Below are 7,854 nucleotides of genomic sequence, written 5' to 3' on the forward strand. Positions count from 1 at the left end.
AACATTGTTTGTAGACAAAGAGTTTGCCATTTTTATCAAGCTAAGATGTTTCAGAAAATGACATTTCCTTTTAGAAAACATAGTAAATAATTTGCCCTGGTTTTTGCAGTGTATTTTGGGATTTTATAGGGAGCAACCAGTGCGTTCCAGTGCACTGAAAGGATTTTGCTTTTAAAAAGGCCTCCTTTCTGATTACTGCCCTGACTACTGAACTAGAGATCTCCAAGAGATCTAACAAATCAACACTAATTAAAAAAAAAAAGAAAGAAAATAGAAAGGGATGCATGCTCTATAGTTACTTGGACACTCATTGTTTTTGCACTCACTTATGACCCCATACGCAATCATATGGAGCTCCAAGCATGTTAAATATTGTACAGAATATAAGATCTACTTGTGTAAATTTCTGTGCAATTCTTTTGTCCTACAAATGACAAAAAGGCTCGTCAGGGCATTCAGATACGTCTTTTTGCTGGCTGCTCTGCCATAAAGTAACAAGTTAAACTCTGCCTGCAGGTCTCCTAATTAAAATCACTGTAACTTCGACTGCTTGTTAGGGTGAAATGCGAGCACTTATCAGTTGGAATTTTAATTATACCCAGACCTGAAGGTACCCTGTATGTGATAGGGAAAAGCATAAAATCATGCAGATACAAGAACTTCAGTTAAAATTTACGTCAAACATCAGAATGAAAAAAAAGTGGTGTCTCTGACTTAGACTTAGCGGCATTTTAGATGTCAGGCTGGTTTATGGATTTCAGAAACTGCTGAGATTTTCACACAGAAGTGTGGAAAATAAAACATCCAGTGATCTGCCACTAGACAATATTAAAACAGTTGCTTCCATTACAGTCATGTTTAAAGATGGATCGATCCATTTAAACACTACGTTTCTTAACCAAATCTTTAAAGTACAAAGTTAATGAGGAAAAACACTCAACACACTGCAGAAGACAAATTCTTCCTAATGTTCATTTTTCTCTGTTATCCTTCCATTACTTGTAGTTGAACCAATTCAACACATTCCTTATTCTTTCCTAAGTCTTACTTAAAATTCATTTGTTTGCAAGTTTTCGCAAATTTAAGGTTTAAGAAAAATGGAAGCTTTGTATGGAAACAAGGGAGAAACCACCAAACAGCATGATGTCGCCTCATGCTTTAGAAATGAAACATAGAGATGGGGAAAAAAACAGTCAGTCTGACGACTGTTATAGAAATTTTCACAGACCATTTTTAATTTTAGAAATGTTATTAAAAGACCAGATTTATATTCTTTGATGACTATGTTGCCATTTTGGTATGGTATGTGTTATTGAAAAAATTGAAAATAAAATTCCTGCACTTTTATTCAGAAATTCTTGACTTTATTCTTGACTGATGTTTTGTTTAAATAAAATTGCTCTTTCTTTGTGTTGAAGTTCTAAATGCTTGTTGACGTACTTCTAAAAGACCACATAGAACAAAATTGCAAAATTATTCACACACACATGCAAACAACAATGACAACAAAGCAACAAAATATTGAGTATTTCTCTCTTCTTTCTCTCTCTTCATTATGCCTAGTGCCAGTGAAGTCTAAAATCCCATGCTACAAATTATGCACAAACAAATCCTAAATAAAAAATATTAAAAACACCGTGCTTGTAGAGCTGACTGTAAAATGAATGTTGTAATATTTATCAGTTTGTTCTCTGAAGCACAGTTAATGTTATCAATGCAGAGGTTTTATTGTTGTTATTATTATTATTATTATCATCCTTATCACAGCAATTTTCCTGCCTTTAATGACTTTTCTTAATATATTTATTACACATTTTATATTAACCATTTACAGTATAGTTACTTTTAATGTCACGGAGCATTCTCAAAACAAGTTCCTTTATCACTAAAAACATTTATTTCCTGACCAGCCTCTACTTCTCGCTCTCTCTCTTTCTCTCTCCCTCTCAAGAAATTAATTTCTTACAAAGCAAAGATGGTAAAGGCTCCATAGTTGAATAAACGTGTCCTTTTTTTTAAAAAAAAAAACTAAACAGTTAAAGAATCCTCGAAGTTACTTTTCCCAGCTAAAAGACACACAGTAAAAGTAAAGAAGCTGTATCATTAACACTAAAACCTCAGTGACAAGCAGCCATGTTTTCTGTCAGTGTACCTTTTAGTGGTTTGTAAATCAATTATTAATTGTGCATAACAGGATGTGACATTCGTGACCTTTTTTGTGACTTTAAATCAGAAACTTAGAAACATCGACTCGGCAAATGTGCAGTATGCAAAGGATTTTTCTCACCATCTCAGAGCAGGAAATTACTACGTGATCCGAGAAATACATTAACACTTTTTACTAGATGCTAAGAAATGTAATTTTGCCGCTGTTTTGGTGTGTCCATGATCAGCATTGAATTTCTGTCATGTCACTCCACAGTGGGATTAATGGCTCATATGAAAGTAGACACTCAAGGTTTTAAGAAATTGTAGTTTGTCATTTCTGTTCTTACTTAGCCCACTAGGGGCAATATTTTCATAGGAAAGTTTTTCTTTCTAACAGAAATCTTTCTTATATATAATGTACATTAAACGTAAATGATCTCAAACCCATTTCTTCTCTCCGAAATGCCTCAATGATCTGAAGGCGTTAACTTCAGCCCCTTAAAATTCTGTGTAAGGTTATCCCAAAAGGTAAAAACAGCTCACACTGAAAGCCAACAGTGTCCTGAATCATTTTGTATCAGACCTGCAATGAAATAATTGGTTTGTTTATACTGATTATACTGAAAAAAGTCCAAACCAGTGTATAATCTGCCAAAGCTCGGCCTCCCTCCTGGATCTGCACCAGCCGTCTCCTGCCGTCTTCAGCCTTTGCCAGGACCCTGCTGCTGCCTCCAGCCCTTCTCAGCCTCGGCCCCTTCTACACCCCTTCAGGGAAGAATCGTCTTACTTGGCTCTTTTTGCTATTTTTCTTTCCTCCTCACTGGAGGTGTGAGGCAAACGTTCCAACCTCTATTTCCTTAACTGATTGTTTAGACTATTAAGTTGTACAACAGAAATTTCAAGATTTGAAGGCCTAAAGTAAAAAAAACTAAAGGTTGTTCTTGTTTTTAATACATTATCTGTCATGACCATTAACCTAAGCTCTGAAAGTAGAATTGCACTGCTCTAGAAAAAACAATGCCTCGTCTTTTTCACAGTCTGTATGGTTTCATTGCTCCTGATCTGCTCTAGCCTCATATTCATGTGCTAGGCTGATCGAAGTGGAACCAGATTTGGCTTTCTGCTGTTTGTAGCAGCCTTAGAATTTAGTGTATGTTGCATCATGTGGTGCTTTTCTGCTCAGCATGGTTATAAAGAGTGGTTATTTGGTTATTCCCTCTTGTCAGTACAAACCAAGTTGAAAGATATTTAGCAAGAACATCTGTGGGACATATCAGTTTATTTAGCAAGAACTTGTGTGAGTTCTTATGTGAGTCTTATTATTCAAATGAGACGAGGCTGCCAGCCAGCTTTGGTTGGCACAAGATTTACTGATTTTGTGATCGCAGAAAAAAATAAAAAATAAAAAAATAAACCTTTTTTCAAATTACAACAGGTTTTCTGCAGACTTGGGCCAAGATGCCCAAAGCCCTCTTTGATTCACCTGCATCAAACATGAGTACAGCTAGCAGAATGTTTCACATGTGTCTATCACTACAAATTCAAGTAGTTCTCTCTAATATAATAAATAAATAGAAACACTGCAAGCTGCTTTAGGGAACTCATTTATTCCTTTGACATATAAGCTATCTAAATATGTCAGGTGTACATAGTGCTTCAGAAAACGGGGGCATATCCCAAGTAAAACTAGACAGTTTTCATGTGAGCCTTGAAAATCCTCAGAATTATTATATAAAGTCTCTTGAGAAGTACCATTCAAATCAAGGACTGCACAAAAGTTTTACATAATGCAGTGTTCAATTCTAAAGCTGCCTTCTTTCTGGAAAAAAAGTCAGAAACTAGTACATAAATACTTCTTCAACAATAAAACCTAGTAGAGAGGAAAAAGCCATAACCTTGTTCTCTTTAAAACCTGTTATTTAATCATCTTTATAGCTCGGTATTTAATCTTCAGCATTTTCTATGCCAATGAGAACAATTGTATCCATATTACAGGGTGGATATTAGAGCACCTTGAAGTAGTGAGGCAAAAAAAAAAAAAACAGCCCACAAATAGCCACTAATTATAAAAGTCCAACATGGCCAATCCCAGTGAGCCAGTGAACCACAGCCAGACTGATTGTCAGGCTCGTTAAAACCTGTGATAAACAACAAACCACTATGCAAACATTTGATGGCATGCAGGGGTGTAAAACGACAGTATAACCAGTATTTATTTTATGACTCCATGTGGCAAATTTCATATGTCGAGCAGAGAAAAATAGAGTAGAGTAGAATAGAATACATAAGAGTAAATGTAAAATATACGAGTAGGGTAGCATAAATTAGAGTAGCATGGAATAGAGTAGAAAAGAATACAGTAGAATACAGAAGGGTAGCGTAGAACAGCGTAAAGTAGAATAAAGTGGAATAGAATACAGAAGAATAGAATAATGTAGAATATATATGAAGCATAAGAGTAGCATAGAACAGAGTAGAATACAATACAGTAGAATAGAATGCAGTAGAATACAGAAGAGTAGTTAGGACAGCATAGAGTAGATTAGAATATAGAAGAGTAGAATACATGAGTAGAATAGCATTGAATAGAGTAGAAAGAATAGCACAGAATACAGTAAAGTAGAAAAGATTCAAATAGAGAGGAGTAGAGTAGCATAGAATACTTTAGTGTACAGTAGAATAGAGTAGAATACAGAAGATTAGAGTAGCATAGAACCTAATACAGAGGATTAGATTAGAGTAGTGGAGAATAGAGCAGAATAGGGAAGAATAGAGTATAGTAAAATATAACACAGTAGAATACATTAGAGTAGAACAGAATACAGTAGAACAGAGTAGAATAGAATACAGAGGAGTAGAGTAGCATTGATTGTAGTATACAATTGAATAGAGTAGAATACATAAGAGTAGAGTAGATCAGAATACATTTGAATAGAGTAGAATACAGAAGAGTAGAGTAGATCAGAATACATTTGAATAGAGTAGAATACAGAAGAGTAGAGTAGATCAGAATACATTTGAATAGAGTAGAATACAGAAGAGTAGAGTAGAAATGAGTAGAGAGTGTTTTATTAATCTCCATAGGGGAGAAAAAAAAGTGTCCCCACACAACAGGCACAACAGCAGAACAGCATGAGATTTAAAGTGTACAATAAACTGTACGTACACATAGCTCTGAGGTTATTTACAGTCTGCTACATCAGAGCCTGATCTCACTAATGCTCTTATAGCTGAATGAACACAAATCCTCAAAGCCACAGTCCAACATCTAGTAGAAAGCTTTCCCAGAAGAGTGGAGAGCATTATAACGATGCATGGAGACGGAATCTGGAATGGGATGTTCAAAACAAATTTAGGGTGCAATGATCAATTGTCCATAAACCTTTGGCCGTGTAGTTTGTTTATCTATTTATTTACATTCAAATTTATTCAATTATATTCTCAAAGAATCTTTTCATATTTTTTTTTAAAAAAAACTTTTTTTTGCTATCTAATGCTGTACTTTTAATTAATGTCTGTTACTTCTGTATTTTGTGTGTGTACAATTTGTGTCTTTAAAAGTGTATGGATTTTGTATCTCAAACAAAAAGCATAGCTTTTAAAGCATAGACATTTTTTTCCATTTTTTAATGTACTCCTGAGCATCGTGTGCAATTCTCAATACAGAGTGGTTTATAAAATGCTGTCGAGAACAGTGATTAAGAATGACAGTTATGACTACACATCCATCCACCCTAACAATTCATTATTACCCAGCTATTAACATCAATACACTGCATCTTTATCTCTCTCTCTCTCTCTCTCTCTCTCTCTCTCTCTTTCTCTCTTGCTTTTTCCATCTCGTTTTCTCTATGTTCGCTTTTCTGTCTTTATCAAAAAAAGGTGCAAGTTTCAGGTCAGATCCAATTGATCGTGTTTCAAATTGAGATGGAATTCACTCATATTGGGTCTCGGCATTTGTTCAGATGTAGGTTTTAGGTCAAATCAAATTTGTAGTCTTTCAGACTGATATTACATTTGTCCATGTTGGGCTTCAGCACTTTTCAATTTTGAGATATTCCGGAGGGCAATGAATCTCGATTCCATCAGCTATCAGGCTGAAGATCACGTAACTCGGTAATGGTCCCACTACAGACGCTGTGTAGTTCTCAACAGCTTTTTGTCTCCTGATATTGAGGATGAGCTGAATTTATACTAAGCATTTTTGTCTATACACTGCAATTGCAATTTTTTTCTCACAATTGTGTCTCACAAATATGTCACCAAAGCTCCCTAAAAAGTGCTGAATTCCCATTTCCCAGCAGCCCCAGCATGTCACATGTCCTAATCACTCAAATTAACACTACTATTTAAGTTGCTGGTTGCCTTTGTGAAGCTTTTGTTGTTGTTGTTTCTGTGTTTGTTGTGTATATGTGCGTCTCAGTTTCACTCATAATTAAAACGTTTAATAATAAATTTTATTCTAGTTTTTGGGTTGTTTGTTTTGTAGATCTAATAAAGATCTGCAATTGACTCTGTCTCCTCAACTGAATCCTGAAATAGTTACTTGACTTTTCTTTAACCACTTGACACTTTTTTTTAATGCAACTCTCTTTTATCACAATTAAAGTTAATATTATGCAATTGATTGTTTCTTTTAACACATAAAATTTCCAGTTGTTTTCACACAACTATGACCTTTTTTTTATTTCATGATGTTATTTTAATACAACGGACAATTTTTTTCTGAGAATTGCCAGTTTATATTACTCAATGGTGAGTTTCTTTTATCACTTAATTACAAGTTATTTTTACACGGCTGTGACTTTTCATCTCATAATCATGAGTTCATTTTTCCCCCTTTTTTGGTGGAGAAAGTAAAAGTAGCAAAACTAAGCACAGGATGTCATGCTAAATTGCACACTGGCAGATGACAGAACTTTCTTTTCATGGTTGGTATTTGGAGGAAATTTAGCATAGGATTTTTTTGTGTGTTATCAAATTTTTATTAGTATTTTGAATAAGTATTAAACACATGAAGAGCTATAGCTGAATTCACAAACATGAAGTTTATAAAAAAGTTTATAAAGTTTAAAAAAAAGTTTATAAAAGGAGTTTATAAAAAAAAAATTCATATGCAGATCCTTTAAAATTGTATTCAAAGAACAGGAATCCTAGGCCTCAATATGTAATGAAAAAAATTATATTTTTACAAATGTATAATTTACAATTTAAGTGCATCTAGTTTGTCCCATATTCTTTAAATCTGAAGGTGACTGAGTGTCAGTGATGGATTGCTAAACCTTTGTGCTCTTGAATTCCATGCTTATTAAAAATTCAGTTTAGTGCAGTGGTGGGTTTCTGTTTAAGGCTCTGGGTTAATGGTTAGAAGGCTGGGGGTTCAAGCCCCAACACTGCCAACCAGCCTGGGCCCTTGAGCATGGCCCTTAAACCTTTCTGCTCCAGGGTTGCTGTATAATGACATTTCCTCTGCCCCAATATCATAATCTGGAAGATTTTGTGAGAAATGAATTCCACTGTGGTGTATACGTATATGTTGCAAATAAAGGCTTCCTTTTCCACCAAGACCAGGTGATATAATGCACCGCTCAATCCTATTGATATATATTAGATTTCAGCTCCCCAGGCTAACATCATGACCAGCTGTCACTACTAGAAACACTCACAGCCCAGCTTAGCACTTAGCTTTTAATATCGTAATCGTCT

The sequence above is a fragment of the Hemibagrus wyckioides genome, linkage group LG26 (genome assembly GCF_019097595.1).
Source record: "Hemibagrus wyckioides isolate EC202008001 linkage group LG26, SWU_Hwy_1.0, whole genome shotgun sequence".
NCBI classification, from domain to species: domain Eukaryota; kingdom Metazoa; phylum Chordata; class Actinopteri; order Siluriformes; family Bagridae; genus Hemibagrus; species Hemibagrus wyckioides.